This window comes from Hibiscus syriacus, unplaced genomic scaffold (assembly GCF_006381635.1).
Source record: "Hibiscus syriacus cultivar Baekdansim isolate YM2019G1 unplaced genomic scaffold, ASM638163v2 tig00111008_pilon, whole genome shotgun sequence".
NCBI lineage: Eukaryota > Viridiplantae > Streptophyta > Magnoliopsida > Malvales > Malvaceae > Hibiscus > Hibiscus syriacus.
The window spans coordinates 464,089-487,355 of record NW_024062951.1 but is presented as its reverse complement, the minus strand read 5'-3'; the positions used below and the strand labels follow the sequence as shown (position 1 = coordinate 487,355).

The 23,267-nt window shown below is 32.9% G+C and overlaps 1 long non-coding RNA gene and 1 pseudogene across 4 annotated transcripts; both read right to left on the bottom strand.

The window, feature by feature from the left end:
• Position 1: 1 nt before the first annotated feature.
• Positions 2 to 13,441, bottom strand: LOC120149699. 4 transcript variants are annotated; one of them, XR_005518485.1, is made up of 4 exons: positions 13,271 to 13,441; positions 12,686 to 12,800; positions 12,093 to 12,095; positions 2 to 11 (listed from the first exon to the last, which is right to left on the bottom strand). It is a non-coding gene; the product is annotated as an uncharacterized LOC120149699 (long non-coding RNA). The 4 variants fall into 4 exon arrangements; XR_005518486.1 differs by lacking the exons at positions 2 to 11; positions 12,093 to 12,095 and adding an exon at positions 2,418 to 2,451; XR_005518488.1 differs by lacking the exons at positions 2 to 11; positions 12,093 to 12,095 and adding an exon at positions 4,746 to 4,775.
• An 885-nt stretch (positions 13,442 to 14,326) lies between these two features.
• Positions 14,327 to 18,701, bottom strand: LOC120149678 (annotated as a pseudogene).
• Between the last annotated feature and the right edge of the window lie 4,566 nt (positions 18,702 to 23,267).

The window sequence follows — 23,267 nt, the reverse complement described above, 5'->3', positions numbered from 1 at the left end:
TCATTAACTTCCTATAAAAAAATGAAATAATTAAAAAATAGGGCGAAAGAAGGTTTGGATTGGGACACCAATCCCTAAACTATATTTCTCTAATCCCCAATTCAAACCCCAACCGGCAACCCCCACCATTATATATATATATATATAAAACCAAACCCCTACTGATTCCTCCCATATCCCGGTCTCAAAATCTCATTGACCACCTCGAACCCTACCGACCTTATCCTCAGCCTTCTTCACTGCAACGTGACTTGCTTTGGTTATGATGAAAATGGGGAAACAGAGCACTGATTTTGGGAAGTTTTACGAGGAGTATTAGGCGAGGAAAAACGAGAGGCTGAAGTGGAGAGGCGAAATTTTATGAGTTTTCTGTTCTTCTTAACCGTTTCCTTCTGGTTCTTCTGCTGCTCTCTGATTTTTCTATTTCTTTTAGCTTTCTCTTTTGTTTTTTCTGCTATTTCTTTAGTTTCTGTTTGAACCGTTACATTTTTTCTTGGTTTCCTGTCTTTCCTTTTTGCCTTTGTCGACAGTGGATTTCTAGAGTCTCGAAGATTTTGTAATCTCTTGGCTCGTAGATGGAATCGAGTCACATTGTTGACCGTGTTCGCTACTAAGCAAAATGATTGGAATCATCTGATTCTCTGAAGTCTTGGGGCTTTGTATAAAAAATCTATATTACAAATTTGGTTTCATTTGATAATAATGGCAGTCATGACTTCAATTCGACATATTAGCCGGCAATTTACGTTCTCTGACAAAAGGTTTGCTCTATTTTGTTTTGAAGGTTTACCTTGAATCTTGCTTATGTTTATGATGTTTTCTTTTATTTTTTTTATATTTTTATTTCTGATGATTTTTGTGAATATTTATGTTTTTTGTGTCTGCAAAGGAAAATAAATGTCTCTAATAAGATCGGTCAAAGTTGGTGACACATTATTTTTTCTTTCATTGCAGGGATTCGTTACTCAAGTTCTGTCATTTTATCCAAAATGAGTCCTTTTGGTCTAGACAGAGCCTTAATTGCATCACATTGCAAACCAGAGAAACTACAGTGTTACGAAGGCTTCATTACATTCACCATATGTCGCCTCTCCTTTCGATTTCTCATTTTTGGTGAAGCCAAACGTATTTCAGCATCACAACAATCTTTGCCAATGGTTGCAAGCAAGATATTTGAGTAATGCATCAATTGAGCTACTGACGGATGATGATGTTAGCAGGTTTTCTTTTGATAATCCACCGGGTAGATATGCTTCTACAAACAAAAAGAGGAAAATGTCTAAAAGAGCAAAAGTGAATGAACTGAGTTTCTATCATCTAAAGGCTAAAAAAAGATGAATTCACCAAATCCAGAATTAGGATTAGATATAAATTGAAAAGGTCGGATAGCTTCTCATTTTAACTATAGTTTACATTTTTGGTTTATTTTCTATGAACTTGAGCTTTCTTAGCAGTCACTAGTACAAGGGAATGTTGTGATTGTGATGCCTAGCATGTGGAGACTTTTTTTTTCATCAGAGTTTAATTTTCTGAATTTATTCTTTAAAGCCATTAATTTGATTGTTATCTTTGTAAATATGTCAGGCCAAAAAAAAAGAAGCATGGTTGATTGAAAATTTGAGAAAATTTGAGATTCCCAAGACCTCAGCTGAAGCATATGATCCTGAAATTTTAACCGAGGAATAGAAACACTACCTGAAGCGTACCAGAGGATTTTGTAGTAAGTATGTTATAGCATCCATTACAAAATATTTGCCGCATTTCAGTTTTCCGTGAAGTCAGTGTTCTTATGATTGGATTTGAACTTTGGGTTCCTAATCTTTTATGTTGCTGCAGTTATATGTCAATTATGTCCGGTGCCTAATATTTGTTATAATATTCTGTTCTTCCCATTTGCTTTACTTTAAAGCGGCAGAGTTTGGATTATATATACCGGTTAATTGTTTAATTTAATTGATGTATTTGACACATAGAAAATGCTCAGAAAATAAATGTAGTTTCTCAAGTACACGGTCGACGTTATGCCTGATATTGTAATCAAGTTTGAATGTTAACATTCAAATGTATATTAACGATTTTAACTACAGTAATTCAATTGCTCCAAACATGTTCTAACCTCATCTTTGAAGACCAAAGGGCAACAACAAAATTGTCGACACAAAATTGCATAAATTCAAATAATCATGTTATGAGGACGACATCTACAACATGAAAAAATGAGATTAAAGTTTTACGCTTATATGTTAAAATAATGGATACAAATAATAGAATTAAAACCTGCAAGCAGTCTTGGGATGTAGGCAAAGACACCATTGAGATCAAAAATTAAAAGTTTTCTTGAAGGCGGTGTTGCAGACACGATATACTTGTTTGGATCATCATCATCATCATCGTTGTCATCGTCATCTTCATTGTCAGCTTCATCTTCATTGACCGCTTGGTTGTCCACATCTGTTAAAAGAAAATAAAATACAGTTCAGAACGTGTAAATGTTTAGAACATAAATAATGAATTACCTAACTCGTTGATGTCGTTGACGTAATTCGTCACGCAACATGGAGACTTCATGTTGCAATGAAATATCGGATCGCATTCCACTCACAAGGGAATCAATATGCTCCCGAAAATTGATCATGTATTCCATCACGGTCTTAATTGTGACATCCTCTGCAACTGGAGCTTCTTCCATCATTGCGTCTCCACTTGGTTGCTCTTCTTCATGGCGTCCATTTCCTCCTCTCTTGATCTAATCCGACCTCCTTGACACGCTTCCACCGAGTTTTTCAACAAAATCATATCCCGCTTTTTTAATAAATACCATGTCAATCTTGGGGTTAATCGAACAGGGGGTCATGCGAAAAATCAACTTCCTTCCTCTTCAACAGATGGGTGATGACACATCCATGGTAGTGTAGTTGAAATTGTTGCTCCCTTTGTGACCATATATACAATTGTATTAAATATGAGTTTTGCAATGTTTGGAGCCGTTTTGGATTTGGATTTATACTTTGCTATCCACCAATAATCGCTGTCTCGAAGCGTTGAATGTTTTCCCACACTAGGCCGGATATACCATGTGAGCATTTTGTGAAACACTCTCGACTCTACATCGAGGTGAATTGGGCTATTTCTAGCAACCCGTTTAATTGTAGACCAATCTACACCATTTTCATCTGAATCCCCTTTATTCATTACACCTAAACCCTCCGCAATAGTTTCTGGAGATATATATATATATCCTTCCCCATGACATGTGTATTAATTCCTATTATATTAGTCTTTATTAGGCTCGTGCTGTAAAGAAGCATTGTTGTATAAGACTTTAACTAGGTTGGGATAATATCTTGGTTCTACACCAAGGAATTCAAGTCAACCCTAAGATGTAAATGTGGATTTAAAACTAAATGCATATTTATCATCAAACAAAAAACCCAGGTCAATGACACGTTCGGGACGAATCTTCCTTACTTTAAAACTCGTCTGCCATCTTTGTTTCTCCATATCGGATCTAAAGTTCAGAGTTTCGAAGGACCTGATTTCCTCAGAAGAATCGTTTGTTTCAGAAGGAGGTTGTGGTTGAGAAGAACTGGGTTGAGAAGAGCTTTGAGAAAGACCGCGCTTCTGACGCTGACGTTTTGGAGCCATTTTGGTTGGATGCTATTACAATGAAACACAAACACATTCAGGAAAAAAACTCCAATATAGAAATCAATCAAACCCTTAAAATATCGATAAATTTACCTGAATATCTGATCGTCACTGTTATGATAACGCTAGTATTCTTCGGATAGGAAGAGTTATCTTCTGCCTGTTTGCCTTTATGTTTAGGGTTTTTCGATTTAGAGTACTATATATAATGAACGGTGAAAAAACACTTGATATTTAAATTAGTATCGACAAAACATTAAACAGTGTCGATATATATTATATATCAATTCTCCCATAAAACCGGTATACTTATACCGGTTAGATTGAAAAATTACCTAATACATTATACTTTTGGTTTCGATGTTTATGGGATCGACACTTTTTATATATGGATCGACACTTTATTGTTGCACCCTGTTTGTCATTCATTCTGGACCAAAAATATCGACACAAACTACAAAAATGTCGATACATTATTTAGACATATTCTTTCATAAAACCGGTATACTTGTACCGGTTATATTGAAAAATTACCTATTACATTATACTTATGAGTTTCGATATTTATCGGATCGACACTTTTTATATATGGATCGACACTTTATGTTGCACCCTGTTTGCCATTCATTCTGGACCAAAAATATCGACACAAACTACAAAAGTGTCGATACATTATTTAGACCTATTCTCTCATAAAACCGGTATACTTGTACCGATTAGATTGAAAAAAGTATCAACATACTGCTAACTTTTCTCATCTCATTCATAATTATATTCATACAAAATTATCGTATACAAAATTATAATCTTATGCAAAATTAACCCTACATTTACATCATTGCATCCTTTTGTTATTCTTATGTATCATGGCAGCTTTTCTTATCTCCTGTCTTCGTTGATTTTGATTGTGGCTTACGAGATCTTTTAATATTCGCGATCGATCCCACTCTCCAACAACCTATATTCAAATTGTCATAACGTTAAGTATTATAAACTACAACATTCAATCTACGACTTTTAACAATTTTACCACAAACGAATTTTTCTTTCCACTTACAAAATCACCAGTTGTCCCTGTAGAACCGATCAATTCCATCCACATCATCACATACATGCCGCAATCATGTCTGTTACAAAATTTGAAAACCACACATGTCAATTATGATGAATACTGCATAAATTAAGCTTTCTATTTGTGATAACATCTCATACTCATTTAATTGCTTATTCTTCTTATGCTCCACAAATTTAAAATTTTCACGGGACTTTCTTAGAGATCCGCATGATTCAACCCAAATGCATTTCTATTATAAAAATCTAATATTAATCAAAATAGAAGTTAGATCCAAAAAAATTATGCTTATAATTTACAAATGTCCTTTCATACTACATACCAATCTCTTAACATCCTTCACTCTCTGTTTAGCTGCTTCAGTTGCAACATATTTCATATATTGTTGCAACACGATCTACCAATCCAACACCAACAGATATTATGTGAGGTTATGATAGTTTATTGTGATCATGATCTGCAATAAATTTCACACCCAATTTGAAAAAATTCAACATTCTATATCCGAAAACATCATTTGCAATTGGTATAGTGTCTTACCTTCTCACAGTCGGTGAATTTCATATAGTTATTCAATATGGGACCCAGAAGGTAGCAATACTCTCAACACTTTCTTTGCTGTTGGCATCCAACGCCTGCTGCTACAATTACACAACAAACATTATTAATTTACCGTCTATAACACTACTTATCTCCATTTATTAATTTAACTCACCGCTAAGTGTATGAAGGTAGTCAATCCTCCGGAGTGACTTCTGAGAATCGTAGCATACTGTCCAGGCGAGCAAATCAATAACCTAACAAATATTAATTACACAATCAGAACATATTCAATAAGTTAACATTTTCTACTTACCACACCGCCAACCCATTCCGTAGGCTTCAACGTTGCAACGTCGTATACACTAGCGAATTGATTTCCCATTGAGATTATAGAATATCTGTATAAATCATTAAGATTAATATGTTGTCATGAAACATTTAAATATAACACACAAAGCAATATATTTCACTTACTCCGATTCTAACTCACTATTCGATAAATAATCACAAATTGCAGCTTCGATGTCATCAATTCTACTTGGAATATCCTTTTTCAACCTACAATTTTGCATACAAATTTGTCACAACAACATAATAAAAATCAAATAAGTTTCTTTTATTCAACTTACCCTTCTGCTTCTGGGGCAGGACTTCCGAATCCAAATCTGCTGCTATAATACTCTCGGTGTTTTTTCAGTTCATATTTTTTTCTACATAGCTCTTATCTCTTTTATTTCACCCTTATTGATCTCCTTCATTCAAGTATTTATCACCACCCTTCACCCCGAAGTTCACTCCTCAATTCCACACCTCCTTCACCACTCCCTCAAATTTTTCACCCTTCACCATCTTAATATCACCCTTAACACCCCAACTTCTTTCACCACTTCACCCCTCAACACCTCTACTTCTTTCACCTCCATCTATTTTTCCTTCTACTACCCCTTATGTCTCTCAAGTTTCTCTTCGACTCTATCAAGTTTCTCTTCGACTCTTGATTGTCTTTGCATGATATCAAATTGGATTTTTTTTTATATCAGCCAATTCCGACATCAAAATGTCGAAGTTACTATTTTCCCTCACCGTCGTCCCCCAAACAACCATCTCATTTTTATCTGCCTCCTTGCCAATAATCTTCAAAATTAAATTACAATATTAAGACATTAATTATATTCTTAATATTAATTACATTATTACCCTTTCTTGCTTCTTGCTCTATCCAACTTCAACTTCATCACTCTTCCTTCCCCATGCACGATGCGTGCCACTCCGTTCTTTTATAAGCCGGTACTGCCTCACAGCCCGACCAAAAATCGACAGTGCAACCTGCATTTATAAAATTTATTTTTTATAAAAACACAAAAAAGTTCTTCAACTCATTTACCTCTAAGATTGCTATGCACCCTTTGAGGTATCTTTGGCTGCCCTTTTTAAAGGTGATTTGATTCAATCAATCTCGAATTGATATATTCAGCCCAATTGAATTCACCCTTCAAGCCTTCATCGCAAATGAGCTTCATATGTTTCCTTGTTCGTTGACGATGACCCGTTGGACAAAGAAAGACACCAACAAGGTATAATAGAACTCTGTCCTTCAGCTCATCCCCACGTAAGATCCACTTTTTATTTCCTCTTCAATTTCAGCATATGTCACCTTCTGCTTCAAACATATTGGAGGCAAGTGCTTTCCAGTCCTTACTCTTACAGACTTCTACAACACTTTTGTCTTCATTTTCTACCCCCCAATACGGCTGTAGCACAGGGGATCCCGAGAGGAAATGAAAAATCACCATACTTAGCAATACATTGTCTGACATCAAATTACGCCATCAAGGATCGACACAATTCCCTCCGAATAGGTCGATCCCTTACTCCTACCAACGATCCAAAACCTATTTCTCCCAGCACATTCAACTGGCCCTTCTCCTTAAGGTGTTTAATTAATGAATTCACCTTTTAATGCTGCATCTTGTCGACACTTCCTACATTTTTTAACAATATATAATGTATAGTTCTTATATTTTGTATCAACGTATTACAAGTTTAATGAATACCTTATTTTCATGTGCTTTCCTCAGTTCTTTGTATTATTTACTATCATTCCTTGACTGTGTGATGTAAGGTTCCTTTTCAGCATCACTCATTGAATTCCAATTGGACCTCACATCTTTTGTCACCTAATATTAAACATAAACGTTTCTTAATCAATACATTAACACTAAATACTACTCAATGTCAATTTCATTTTATTAAATATCCTCTGAAAATCGAGTATGCTGAAATCATGTGACAAAAGATGTGAGGTCCAAATGAATTCAATGAGTGCTGAAAATGAACCTTACATCACACAGTCAATGAATGATAGTAAAGAATACAAAGAACGGAGGAAAGCACATGAAAATAAGGTATTCATTAAACTTGTAAATACGTTGATACAAAATATATAAGAACTATAACATTATATATTGTTAAAAATGTAGGAAGTGTCGACAAGATGCAGCATTAAAAGGGTGAATTCATTAATTAAACACCTTAAGGAGAAAGGCCAGTGAATGTGCTGAGAGAAATAGGTTTTGGATCGTTGGTAGGAGTAAGGATCGACCTATTCGGAGGGAATTGTGCCGATCCTTGATGGCGCAATTTGATGTCAGACAATGTATTGCTAAGTATGGTGATTTTTCATTTCCTCTCGGGATCCCATGTGCTGCAACCGTATTGGGGGTCGAAAATGAAGGCAAAAGTGGTTGTAGAAGTCTGTAAGAGTAAGAACTGGAAAGCACTTGCCTCCAAATGGTTTTGAAGCAGAAAGTGACATATGCTGAAATTGAAGAGGAAATAAAAGTAGATCTTACGGTGGATGAGCGAAGGCCAGAGTTCTATTATACCTTGTCGGTATCTTTCTTTATCCAACGGGTCATACGTCAACGAACAAGGAACATATGCTCATTTGCGATGAAGGCTTGAAGGTGAATTTAATTGGGCTAAATATATCCATTCGAGATTGATTGAATCAATAATCACCTTTAAAAAGGGCAGCCAGAGATACCTTAAAAGGTGCATAGCAATCTTAAATGAGTTGAAGAACTTTTTTTTTATATAAAATATAAATTTTATTATAAATCATGTTGCACTATTCGTTTTTGGTGGGCTGTAGGCAGTACCGGCTTATAAAAGAACCGGAGTGGCATGCATCCATGCTGGGGGAAGGAAGAGGTGGTTAGAGTGATGGTGAAGTTGAAGTTGGATAGAACGAAGAAGCAAGAAGGGTAATAAATGTAATTAAATAATATTAAGAATATAATCAATGTCTTAATATTGTAATTATTTTGAAGGTTATTGACAAGGATGTAGAGGAGGCAGTGGAGGCAGAGGAGAAGAAATGAGAGATGGTTGTATTGGGGATGACGGTGAGTGGGACGGTGAGGGAAACATAGTAACTTCGACATTTTGATGTCTGAATTGGCTGATATCAAAAAATCCAATTTGATATCATGCAAAGACAATCAAGAGTCGAAGAAAAACTTGATAGAGTCGAAGAGAAACTTGAGAGTCGAAGATACACTTGAGAGGCATAAGGGGGTAGTGGAAGGAAAAATATGGAGTGGTGAAAGAAGTAGAGGTGTTGAGGATGAAGTAGTGAAAGAAGTTGGGTGTTAGTGTGATATTAAGATGGACGGTGAAAAAATTTGAGGGAGTGTTGAAGGAAGTTGTGGAATTGAAGAGTGAACTTACGGGGGTGAAGAGGGTGGTTGATAAATACTTGGATGAAGGAGATCAATTGAATGGTGAATAAAAGAGATGAAGAGCTATGTAAAAAAATACGATGAACTGAAAAAATATAAAGAAGAAAAAGAGGGAGGAGGAAAAAGAAGAGATGAAGAAATGAGGAGGAAGGAAGTCGATGTCATTTATACACCGGAGAGTGTTATAGCAGCAGATTTGGATTCGGAATGTCCTGCACCCCAGAAGAAACAGAAAGTAAGTTGAATAAAAGAAAACTTAATTTCATTTTTTATGTTGTTGTGACAAAATTTGTACAAAATAGGTTGAAAAAGCGGATATTCCAAGCGGAATTGATGACATCGAAGCTGCAATTTGTGATTATTTATAGAATAGTGAGTTAGAATCGGAGTAAGTGAAATATATGCTTGTGAGTTATTTTAAATGTTTCATGACAACATATTAATCCTAATGATTCATACATATATTCTGTAATCTCAATGGGAAATCAATTCGCTAGTGTATACGACGTTGCAACGTTGAAGCCTACGGAATGGGTTGCGGTATGGTAAATAGAAAGTAGAAATGTTAAAACTTATTGAATATGTTATGATTGTGTAATTAATTTTGTTAGGTTATTAATTTGCTCGCCTGGACAGTATGCTACGATTCTCAGAAGTCACTCCGGAGGATTGGCTACCTTCCATACCACTTAGCGGTGAGTTAAATTAATAAATGGAGATAATAGTGTTATAGACGGTAAATTAATAATGTTGTTGCGTAATTGCAGCAGCAGGCGTTGGATGCCAACAAGAAAGTGTTGAGAGTATTGCCACTTTCTAGGGTCCCATATTGAATAACTATGTGAAATTCACGACTGTGAGAATGTAAGACACTATACCAATTGCAAATGATGTTTTCGGTTATAGAATGTTGAATTTTGTCAAATTAGGTGTGAAATTTGTTGCAGATCATGATCACAATAAACTATCATAATTCACATTGGTATCTGTAGTGTTTGGATATGGTAGATCGTTTGCAACAATATATGATAGTATTTACAACTGAGCAGCTAAACAGAGAGTGAAGGATGCTAAGAGATTGGTATGTATGTATGTATGTATGAAAGGACATTATGTAAATTAATACATAATTTTTTTGGATCATAACTTCTTCTATTTTAATGCAGATTAAAATATTAGATTTTTATATAAGAAACACATTTGGGTTGAATCCTGTGGATTTCTAGGAAAGTATCTCTTAAAAAATTTCAAATTTGTGGAGCATAAGAAGAATAAGTAATTGAATGGGTATGAGATGTTATCACAAATAGAAAGCTTAATTTATGCAGTATTCATCATAATTGACATGTGGTTTTCAAATTTTGTAACAGACAAGATTGCGACATGTATGTGATGATGTGGATGGAATCGATCGGTTCTACAGGGGCAACTGGTGATTTTTTAAGTGGAAAGAAAATCGTTTGTGGTAAAATTGTTAAAAGTCGTAGATTAATACTGTAGTTTACAATACTTAACGTTCTGACAATTTGAATATAGTTGTTGGAGAGTGGGATCGATCTCGAATATTAAACGATCTCGAAGCCACAATCAAATCAACGAAGACAGGAGATAAGAAAAACTGCCATGACATAAGAATAGCAAAAGGATGCAATGATGTAAATGTATGATTAATTTTGTATAAGATTTATAATTTTGTATTAGACATTGATTATTTTAACAACTTATGTGTTTATATAGAAATACAATTACATATGTCCACATACCTTTGACGTTGTTTCCCATTCGAACGACAATGCTTTAGGTATGACACAAATTTATTCATACTTATACGAATTTAGTTTATTGTTAGTAAAATTGCACCTCATTAGTTTGATAATTAAAATTATTTATGTATGTACTCAAAAAAAAGCGGAAACATACGAGAGTATTTGAAAATTGTTGAATGCCTCTAATGTTCCGAACTTCGTTAAAAATAACCATTTTTCATCGGATTAATTTCGTTTGTCGATACATTATTTGAACATTCTTGTGTATGTATATTTTGGTGTGATTATATTGTGTGTATATTTTCATTAATTATTCCATATTTACTTCTCTGTATACATACATTTGAGGATTGTTGAAATATCAATACTAGTTATTAAATATTTTACATCTGCTTACAAATGTATCGAAACACATTACTATATCATGTTTTCCATGATATCCACAACAAAGTTTTCACACTTTTTAATATTGTGTACTTATACCCAATAGAAGAAAATGTGTCGATACCTTTTTAAAAAGTGTCGATTGAAAAAATCGGAACCCATATTATAATTTAATAGATAATTTGTAATATAATCGGTATAAATACCGATTTTATGAGCGAATAGGTCTACAACCTATATCGACACTTTTAATATTGTGTCGATACTTTATGTCTAGAAAAGAAAAAAATGTCGATACCTTGTCAAAAAAATGTCGCATTCACACATCAAAAAGTGTCAAAAAGTGTCGATACCATTACAAAGTACTTAAAAAAAAAGCAGTCATCTTGTGCCTGTGTCTATGCTCATGCTCTTGCACACTTCAACCCCAAAGATTTTTTACCATTGCACTAGAAGGTAATGACTCTATTGTACCAAAATTAGCATTAGTAAACAAATCTAACATTGGCCTATCAAGTCTCTAAAGTGAATAAAATTATATAAAAAGCATACCAAGAAGAAGACTGAACAACGATTCCTGCTAACAAAATCCAGTTTTGGGTTAAATCATTGAAAACAACTTAAACTAAAAGAATAAAACTCCGTTTTAGGGTTAAATTCATCGAAACTTATCAGGATGTCCAATCTCTAATGAAAGAGGAAAATTGAACAACCATTCCTAGGACACAGATGTAATATATAATATGATATAACCTAACTTGACAACCAGACTTAACAAATAAACACAAAGTACCCCCTCCATCGCTGACAGAGAAATAAATACCAAATATGACTTAAGCTTAGCATGTTCCAATAGACAATGGGCAAACTGACCCTAAATCCTAACCTATCAACAAAATCCAACAGGAAACAGAAACCCACAAAAAATGAAACAACAAGCTACAAACTACAGTACTTTCGATTTTCTTCAAAACAAATCCACCCTCAATTTTCAATAAATCCTCCGCTATTATCATATAACAAAAGATGTTATACAACTTCAAGTTGACAAGGGAGATTATATTATTATAATATTTATTTATTTCAGTTTATTAAATATTAGAGATATTTTGGATGAGTAGGATTATAAGTTTCCTATATGCTTTAAATCTAGGGCTAAGATTAACTTATCTTTGTAACCCTAGAATAATAAGATGTAAAAATATTACATCCACAACTTATTATTATTTTCTTTGGATTAAAAGAAAACTAGAGGTTTCCTTAACCCTTAGTTTTCTTGAGACGCATCTTCTTTCCTACTTGTTATTTAGCCTTATTTCTTTTGATTACCGTTTGTTTTTTCTTCTTACCCACACAAAAGTTCTATTGACATGAAAAATCTAGTGAACAACTGAGAGTAAAACCAATCTCAAGTTGAATTAATAAGCAAAAAATATACATCCTACAAGAATATTTTAGACATTGTAGCGCTAGACTACTAGAAAATGGAAGTAACTGAAATAAAAGTAAAAGATAATAAGAAAACTTACCTCATACATAAAGTCAGACATTCCTCTGAGATCCTTATCCACCACTAAACTCAAATCCCACTTTGATCAGTCGTCACGTTTATGGAAGACGGATATTGTCTGTTGAGCTTTCTGACTGAGAAAACAGAAAATTTGACAGATTAGAAAAATCCTAAAGAAAAAAAAAACTTCAATTTTTTAACATAATAAAATCTAATTGAATACACATCTAACAAAGTATTAGTTTTCAGCTTCAAAGCACGAAACGCAATCTGCATCTATTTAGCAGTAAACAAATAGCAAAAAATTATTATTCTCTCGTGTAAATCTAATTCCAAATCATTTTTTTTCTCATCGAAACAACAAGAATAATCCTATTAACAGAAAAAATAATATTATAAGCGCAAATAATAGTATCAGATTTAACTTAACTTCTAGTCAGCAGTTTACAATTAAAAAAAAATCTAAAGTTCTGTTTCATTTCAAGAATTTTTCAGCAACTAAACAAAAATATAAATCAACAACCAGAGAATCTAAACAGATCAACTAAAAGAAAGTTCCGCAGAAACAAATATAAAACAAAACGTAATCCAAACAAAATCCCACCTGAAACTGACAAATTTCACCCAAAAAAAACGAATACTCCAAAGATTAACATATTTTTCACTAGTAAACGCACAACTTCACCAGCAAAATAAAGCTTCCGAAATCTACAGTACAAAGTTATTCACCAGTTAACCTAGCCAGCCCTTTTTTTACCCTAAATTCAAAAGATGAGATTCCGGGACTGTAGAGAAAACAAATAGATCAATGAATTTTAATATTTTAAATATTTTATTAATTATTATGACTGTAAGGACGACGCGTGGCAAGGAGGTGAAATCAACGGCGGAGCTAAAAGGGGGATTGATATCAGAATTCGTGGATGAGAGTAGGGCGATGAGATCCGATCAGTTTCCTTTACGTGATTGGTCCACGTCCTTATGTTCCTGAATACCGACACGTGTCTCGACATGTATCAAACATGGTTTAGCCCACTTGGTGCTGGTGGTTTATTGTCTATCTAATTCCGTTCGCCCAACCTCCAGGAGGATTTGTAATGGATCTTTTTTTTTTAATTATTTTTTATATTTATGTGGAATCTCAATTGGAATTAAAAATCAAACATTTGTATTATAGTATTAGGGTTTAGCAGCTACATATGTAAGATTTTATATTATAAGTCTAAATTTTTAAGATGTTAAATTAAAAGTTTAGAAAGTGTAAATTTTTAAAGAAGTTATATTAAAAATTTAAAAGGTATAAAATTAATTATTAATAAAATACAAAGAAAATATATATTATATAAGAAATTAAAATTTTTAAAGAATGTAACATAAACCTTAGTCAAATACAAGTAGAAGAACTTAATATTTAACTTAAACTCCGATAGGTGAAAAATCCAACTCAACATATGACCATCCCTAATGCCATGCAAGTTGTTAAAAATGGCCTCCACATTCGGGAACCTAACAATTTGTATACATCGTATAATTTTCAAATAAACAAAGATATTTTGATATCCAATGCATAGAGAGATAAATGAAGGCAACAGAATAATATAATGTTCAAAACTTAAAGCAACTCTGAAACAAGATGCTTTAATCTTTACACTCTAGAGAGATGGGCAACAAAACATGTTCACCGTTGCCTTCTTATGGCTAAATCCACCAGAACAACAAAAAGAAAGAAAAAGAATTGCTTCTTACGGAGAGACGAGGGAATTTACATCACTTCTTCAGAAGCTTCTGAGAGAAAATCCTCTTGGAATACGGGCTGTTCCGAGAGATTGCTTCCGGGATCCGATTGCTTCGACGAGTGAGTTGTGCAGAGGTCCCTGACAAAGAAAACAAGAGCCGGATCATCGACGGAGAAGCCGAAGAACTGGTGAGAACATTAGCCTTGTCTCTAATATGTATATTTACTAAGACAGATCATGTGGATGACAGAGGGTGTTAGACTAAACAATATGATCCTAATGTGGGATCGAGTTTGTGTTATCTTATGAACATATGTTTTCAACCAAAACTGTGTGCTGTACATGTAGCAGGTACTCGGTACCAAAAAATCGAGTGTGGTTCTCGTTTGCGGCATCAATCATTGTTATGCACTTTAAACGCCAATAGAGTGTTCATTGAGGGATTGGGGATTGCACTAATAAAAGGAAAAAGTATCGACTTTAGAACCTCGGACACACGGAGAGCAGTTTGCACAACGTAGTTTGCATGCGGATCTTGTAGCAACCGTTCGAAGTGAGTAGCAGAGAGCAATTCACAAATGATTCTTGTCCGGCTCTTGTTATTTAATACCACGAGACACTTTTCAACGACATGACTGCTGAACTTTTGCAACGAGAGGTGCACATAGTTCCCTTCGAATTGAGAAACCAAAGTTGAAGTGGCAGATGGGATTTTTAACTCCAAGATAAACTGAACAACATAATTTCTGCAAAATGAAAAAAATATAAATCTGCAGTGAAAAGAGTGATAAATTTTATATCATAAAAGAAAAATATCTATCATAAACTTCATTGCAGGGGCCACTGGTCCCCAGTTATACATAATGGACAAACCAGTCATATGCCAATGAAGTATTCCACAAATGATAAAAGCAACAAAGCAGATTTTAATTTAACAAATACGAAGCTTTCACAGTTTCTATAACTTATTTTTGCCATCTTTTTGTAATGTTGACAAACAAAAGATGACACCCGTGGACCAAACCAACTGTTTAGGCTTTGCGCAGAAGAACAAGTTTCCTTGAGATGTCAAAAAAAAAGAGGGAAAAGGAAGAAGTGATTCATTAACATTAGTGATCGACATTGAAGGACCTAAAGATGATAAACATTTGTTTTCGAACTACAATGAGCACTAGACCAATTGGCAACAGCTTATTCAGCATGCTTCAAGCCTGAATTTTAAATAACATAACTCATAACTAGCCGTTAATTCGCTTTATGAAATAAATCTTCGCCACCTGCACATTCTAATATCACACAAGGACTAAATAGCGAAGGACTAATACCATCCCACATGCCAAAAGATTTTCTGCTTCCACGCCTTCTGTATTTCCAGTTGACCAATAAGTTTGGCTATTCGGAAAACTAGAAATTCTTATAATTACACACATATCCATACATCAAGTTATGTATGTCGAGATTTTCTCTTCTTTTTCCTAGAAAAATTAAAGCTGAGAGCTAAGCCATGGGTAAAACTGCATTTCCCTTGTAACAATTCCCCCCCCCCCGAGTGATGGTTGATAATTAATCAATTATAAACTTAGAATAGAGTACTAGTACTTACCCATATGCATCCTGTGCAAGTAGAAGCCCATTGGTGGATATTTCTTCAACCAACTTTTCTCGATACTCCCCGGTTGAGTGGCTAATGCATCGTTGCAAGACGCAACAGCCATGTTGATGCGTTGCAATATCAACACAGTACTTTTCAGAAGCGACAAAGATAAACTGCCAAAACAGTTGGAAGAAAATTGTGAAATATCTGTCGAGGGGAGTAATGACGCGGGAAAAAAGCTTAACGATCATAATGAAACAAGCACTTAATCATATCATTATCTTAACTGAATTTTAAATAAAACTACCAAGTTACATAAAAGGACACCCTAATAAATCAAGTAGTTTGCCACCAACTACAACATCTGCAAGAAATATCTAACAGGCAGCACAAAGTATATTGACAACAAAGATACAGCTAACACAGCACCATTTTGCATCAAGTTTACATTACTTTTTATTGTTCCAAAGAGACTAGAGGCTGTTATATTGCCGGATTAATTTTCAGCCTGGTTAAACTTAGAAATCTAACCTTTATCAAAAAAGGAAAAAGCATAGCCATAAAAAGAATGTGACATCAACGGGGCAGCTCACATGACTTGCAGTGATGAGGCACATGCAATGCAATGCAATGCATTGCCTCTAAAGAGGAAGCAAACAAATGTCCTTGGTTTCTGTCAAACTAAGGCTCAATCAACTTGTGATTAAAGGGATACGATCCATTATAACGTGTATTCATGTAAACCGCCAAAACAGACATTCTGGTACGAAACTTGTACAAAAAAAACATATCATAAATTAATGCTCAGCAATTCATTATATGGAAGGCTTACCTTGTTATCTTCACTACTAAGACACTGCAAGCAACGCTGCACAACATGATTTCCATTTAGGTCCTTTATGAGAGATAAGAACCCAGGCTCAAGGGCTGATATAACCAGTGAAATTTGCTGCCTGGTTTTGAGAGTCTCAATCAACTTTTGGACTACACGAGTGCTAAAAGAATGAAAAACAGTGTGAGAACCTGTGGATATGAAAATATTATACATATATATATATTGCAGTGTGTCGGACATACCCATGAGTATTAAGAGATATTTTGACAAGTTGCCCTGGTTCTTCAGTAACCATTAATAGAATCTGCATTCTCTGTTCTTCATTACATACTTCTAATAAATTCTGCATGAGATAGTTCCCGAAAGGGTTCATCATAAGTTCAACTACATGATCAATGATCTCCTTAAATATTATTTGCAGATCCAGTTGGGAACCCTCATCAAATACTCGCTGTAAGAACCGACAGCCATGTTGATCTTTCGCTATTAAGTATATGTATCCATGAGCTTCTGCCAAAGAGTTATATTTTGGTGGCAGAGAGAAATTTCTATATAACTTAGAGTTCTTAGCATTTCCAGCAGCTGCTGCCATTTGAGACCAACCATCCAGCTCTGACCTTCTCTCTTGACGCTTACTCACACCAATCTCCTGCAGAGAACCCTTGTTTTGCTCCCTGGAACAATCAAATCCCTTATGGATCATATAATTTAAACCATCCCCTTGAATAATGAGACTATCCTCACTAGTGAAAGCCTCGAGACCTTCGAGTGGGAATCTAGCGTTTGAATGTGCTCTAGCCATCCCATTGGCTGGTGGCAACCCACGATGTAGCAGAGTTTCAACACTTGCACGAGGGGTTGCTTGAATCAACCTGGGTGAAGCATGATCTTCGTTCCAATTCAGACCATTTCGTTTTCCATGGACTAAAGCATCGTTCAAAGAAAGCTTACTCATAGAAGCCCTTAAGTTCAATACAGAATCTCCATTCTGGTGGTGATAATTACAAGTATGTTCCTTTTTCTGCCAAGGAGATCCCATTGCACCATTCCAACAACCAATTCCCTGATCATAAATCAAAGCATCATTGGGAAACGCCATATTCATCCCACCATTGAAATTCAATGCAGCACTCATTGGAACAAGGGGCTGATTTCCTATAAAACCAGAAGACCCCTTCCTTATTTCGTTGCCAGCCTTGTACTTCTCGACATTGATCGGATTATTGAGTAGGATCGCATCGGATTCAAATGGAAAATCTCTAAAACTGGAATCAACCTTCTCATTTCTACAAAGACCCAATTCACCAATCAAGCCATCACTACTGGCCCTGTTCCTAACAGCCGAATCCATGACCAGTGAATTAGGCAAGTGCTGCGGCTTAAGGTCTTGTAATGGAGGTGATCCATTGTCAGAAAAAGACTGCTGCCATCGTTAGAAAACAGACTCGAGGAAGAACCATCTGAGTGTACGGAGAAACCGCTTACAGGGGAAACACATGTAGGTTTATAATAACGACTTGATGTGCCATCATACATAAGGCCATACATGCCATGAAATGACCCATTCACATGATTATCATCACGTTTTTGACGCAGATGATGGTGCTGATATGATGTTGCGTGAGGGATCTCACCTAACAACATTTCAAACTCCTCGTCGTCCTTCATATTTCCTCTGTTCTTCTTCTTCTCCTTCTCCCCAATCTCAGATATTGCTTCGAACATCAAAATTGAACAACACACATAAAAGGGAACACCGAGAAACAATCAAGACGCCAACATCAGATACAAATTGAAAAACACTTAAATAACAAATACCCAGAATGAGTTTTGCTCAGATTTTGAAAACAAACATCAACAGATGAAATGAAAACAAGTTGCAGTTCATTGATATGAAAAATAATTTAAATTTGGGTTTTGGGTTTTCTTCTTTGAAGAGTTGGTGAAGCATGCGAAGATTGAAGGAGATCACCTCACGCCATTAAAGTTGGGCTTGTAGAGAGAACAAAACAAAACGCTATTTATATTTTGCTCCAACACCCATCTCAACAACTATACATATAATATTTAAATTAATATATGATTTTGTAAATAAAACTTATTTACAAATTTATACATAAACAAAGACGTGATTAAATGTATTTTTATCTTTAATAAATTAAATGATAAAATATATTTTAAACGTATATTAACTTGTAATTACTATATATTATTTAAAAATATATTTATCCTTTGACCATAATTACTTTTAAGTATATTAATCGAATAACCTCTTGAGTTACTTCAATATTAAAATAGAACGTCGTTTTTCTTAGAATACTTGAGTTTGAGTAATAATGGAGTGTAAGTACATTATCGATAAATTAAGAAAAATTTTGAATAGATAATATCTTATAATCATCCTAGATTATTTAAAATTATTAATCATATTATTAAACAATTATTTTTTTATCCTCCTGATTTTAAGGTTTCGCTTTGACTAATCCGGATCAACTTGCTTCGCACACTTGGCTTTGGGGGTGATATTTCAGCAATGATTTTATGCATACACAAATATACGAACTCGAAAGTTTATTTAAGCGATATCAAATTATTTAATACTTTAATCAACCTTTGTTGGTCAATATAATTTATTTTTTTATTAAATTTAAAATAATTGAAAATAATAATTATATTCTCATATAATTATCAAAATAATAAGTGAAATGGGTCAGTTATTTAGATATATTCAGTATTTTTCATATGTGCAAGGCCAAATTTACTAATATAACTGCAGCTTTTAACTTCCAAAAATGGCCCACTATCATTTTTTAAAATTTGTATTAAATTTGATTTTTAAAAAAATACAATTCGTAAGATTAAGCTACAAAAATTTAAAAACAAATTAATAAAAGATAATTATTTTATAAAATTATAATTTTGAATTTAATATATTTTTATTATAAAATTTAAAATTATTATTTCACATAATAAAATAAAAAGACATGGCCTATGCTCTCTCGAGCTTCTTTCTTTCCAAGTAATTTTCAGTTGGGCGACCTTTTCGCTACTACTTAAATAAGTAATAAATTTAACTTTAAAAAATTTAAAAATGCAATAAATTATTTGTCCTACGCTCTTACTCTATTGGGTGAAGTACACGCTATGCCCAGAACGTGGGACCTATCCATTGTGCTTCTCAGTCCCATTGAAAAGACCAAACAAATTTGATTTATTTGAGATTTTTTAAAAGTTTTTTTTAAATTATTAAGAGTAACTTTTAATTCTGTAATAAATTTAATTTATTATTTTTATTCTTATCATATTTTAGTATTAATTTAGTTCTCAAAGTTGTTTAATTACATCATTTTATATCTTACTCATAACTTAAAACCTTAAATTGACAACTCTAAACCATAACCTTATAATCTTTAAACTTTAAACCCTAAACTTTAATTTCTAACCTAAAATTCTCGATTTAAGATTTTAAGTGAGATGTACGATATAGAATTATGTAATTAAACAACTTCAAAAATTAAATTGATACAAAAATACGATATATATAAAAATAATAAATTATATTTACTACATAGACAAAAGTAAACTTTTTGCCTGAAAAATATTAAAATATATGGAATGTTTTAGTTATTGACGTTAGTTTAGTATTATTTTTTAAAAGTGCGGTAAAATATATTTTTAAAAGTAATTTTGAAATATTTAATTTAATATTTAAGTGATTGATATTATTATTAAGATATGCTTTTAGGATGATAAACGATCATTTAAAATATGATATTATAATTAAAAAGATATATTTAAATAATATTTCATTTTTTAAAATATTATAATATACAAAACATATCAACTTAAACTAGGATAAAAGTGTAAAAATATTTTTTTATTAAAAATTATAATAAGTGTACATGTTAATCTATAAAGTTTAGAATAATTTTTATCCAAAAATTAACATTTTGTGATATAAAACTTTTAAACTCGTAAATAATTTATTTATCATATAATTATATTATGATTAAAAAATTATAAAGTTACAATTTAATTATATTTTGATTAGTAAAATGATAATTTTAAATTTAATTTAAATAAACCTTACTGTTTTACTATATTTAAATAAAATGTAAATATTTAATTCTACTCAAATGTGGAAGCTATGGTTGTGACATTGACAGTGAAATATATAATATCTTAAGATTTATTATATTGATTGTTTATTTTAAACTTGTCATGAATTTAATTTAATTCAACCGATGAACCTATCAAATGACTTCAAGGATAAAATGAAATGTTATTTTTTTCAAAATATCTTTTTAAACAATTGCATTTGTAAGATGTATTAATTAATAAAATTCTGAATAAATATTACCTTATAATCATATGATATTATTAAAAAAATTAATTTAACTGTCTCAAACCGAACTCTGTTGTATAGTAATAATATAAATTACAATTTTTCTCTTTGGATCTTGATAAATCTCGTAAGGTTTTATCACTTCTAAAGAATATTTATTCTCCGAAAAGTGTACTTATATGTGTTGTGATGTGAAATCATATTTCTGGATATGTTTTTAAAAGTAAAAAATAAAAATAAAAAATCTTATAGGAATTGTAGAGTTATAAAGTAATAATTTCAAATTATGCTCTTATGGTACGCTACGAACGCCACATAAACTAAATCAGGTTAGTTCGTTATAGTTATTTTATTTTATTTTGAATAATTTAAGATAATTATAAGGTAATTTATATTTAAATTTTTTATTAATTTATTGACGATGTGCTGCTCAAATCTAAATCTTCTAAACAAATAACATTTCCTATTACCATTCAGACCATTTAATGAGTTCATGATTGAAATTATTCAATAGTTACAATATTGATATAATGATAAATGACTTACATTATTATAAAATTTAAATTAATACTAATTCTGAGTTTAAATCTGACAATTTCCCACTCTCTAAATATTAAAAAACAATAATCCTTACAAATAAAGTTGTTAGTTGAAATTATCCACACACAAAAAGTTGTTAGTTGAAATTAAATACCATTCTCTCTCATTATTGGGTTGAATGATGAAAAATTCATAGTTGCACTTGACAAGAGACATAGCATACAATGGTCTCTTTCATCTTAGTTGGACTTGGTAATCAATTGGATCAAATTAATCTTAGATTAAATTAATTTGAATTGGATTAACCAGTGTTTAAAATTGAATCATTTTAGTTTTAAATTTTTAGCTATAAGCTATTTAGATTTAAAACAAAAAGATAAATACAAGTTTTACAAAGATCTAATATAAGAATGACTCTATCAACCCAATTTTCTCTATTCACAGATACTGAGATTTAATGTCTCGTTTTACTAGATCAATTTGTTGTTGATAGATTTCATACTTGAATCATAATTGATAGGGATTTAATTTAAAATTGATCGATTTTTTAAAAGGTAAACTATACGAATAATCTCTTATGTATTCGGTCTAATCAATTTTGGTCACCAGTTCAAGAAGAAGAAGAAGACATGTGGATTACCTTTTATTTTTTTAATTGCCAACTTATACTTCTATTAATGTGTTAACAGGAGTTAACGGCAGAAGGCCTAAAATCGAATGGACCGAATAACGTATGGGACCAAAATCACTTTTTTTTTTACCGATGACCAAAATTGATCAGACCAAAAACATTAAGAACTATTCGTTGAGTTTACCCTCTTTAAAAAAGGTAAAAAATGAAAATAAAGAAAATAAGCCCAAGCTTGATAGAGAGTTAAATAGTTTGGATTAGTAGAAGTGAGGGTAAGAAACAGAGAAGCGGGAAGCTATGGAGGAGATGAAGGGCAAAAAAAGAGAAGAGAGATGAGCGGAGTCATGGCTTCAAATCTAGAATTCTCTACAGAAACTACTTCTTAACAAAGTCATTTTTTGTCGACGAATATACCTTTTTCCCAAAGCCCGAACCACCATTAAGGTTACTCTTCATTGTTGAATTCCTAATCTGGGTTTTTGTTAGTAATCTGATCTACAATCAATTAGTTAAGTGGATTAATGACACCCTCAATTTCATACTTACTGTTTCAGCCCCTTCAGAGAAACGACTGGCCGAGGCTGCCCAAAAGGCGGCTGAATCACGTGCTCAGGAGATTACAAAAGAGCTCGATAATACCACAAGTAAATCCCATCTCAATCTGTGTTATACCTAGTTTCGTTTCAGGCTGTTTTATCAAAACAATGATTGGTTAGTTTTTCCTTTTTGGGTGCAGAAGTATTTGAAGTGTAATAATCAGGAAACGTGATCTTACTTGGTAAAATAAACCAAGGACAAAATCATTTTGTTTGGGTACAAAAGAAACCGCAACCTCTTAAAAATGACTTCAATTCGCACACCAACTAGGCTTAGTGTTCGAGATCATTATAACTACAAACTGTAGAATGTTAGATCTCAAA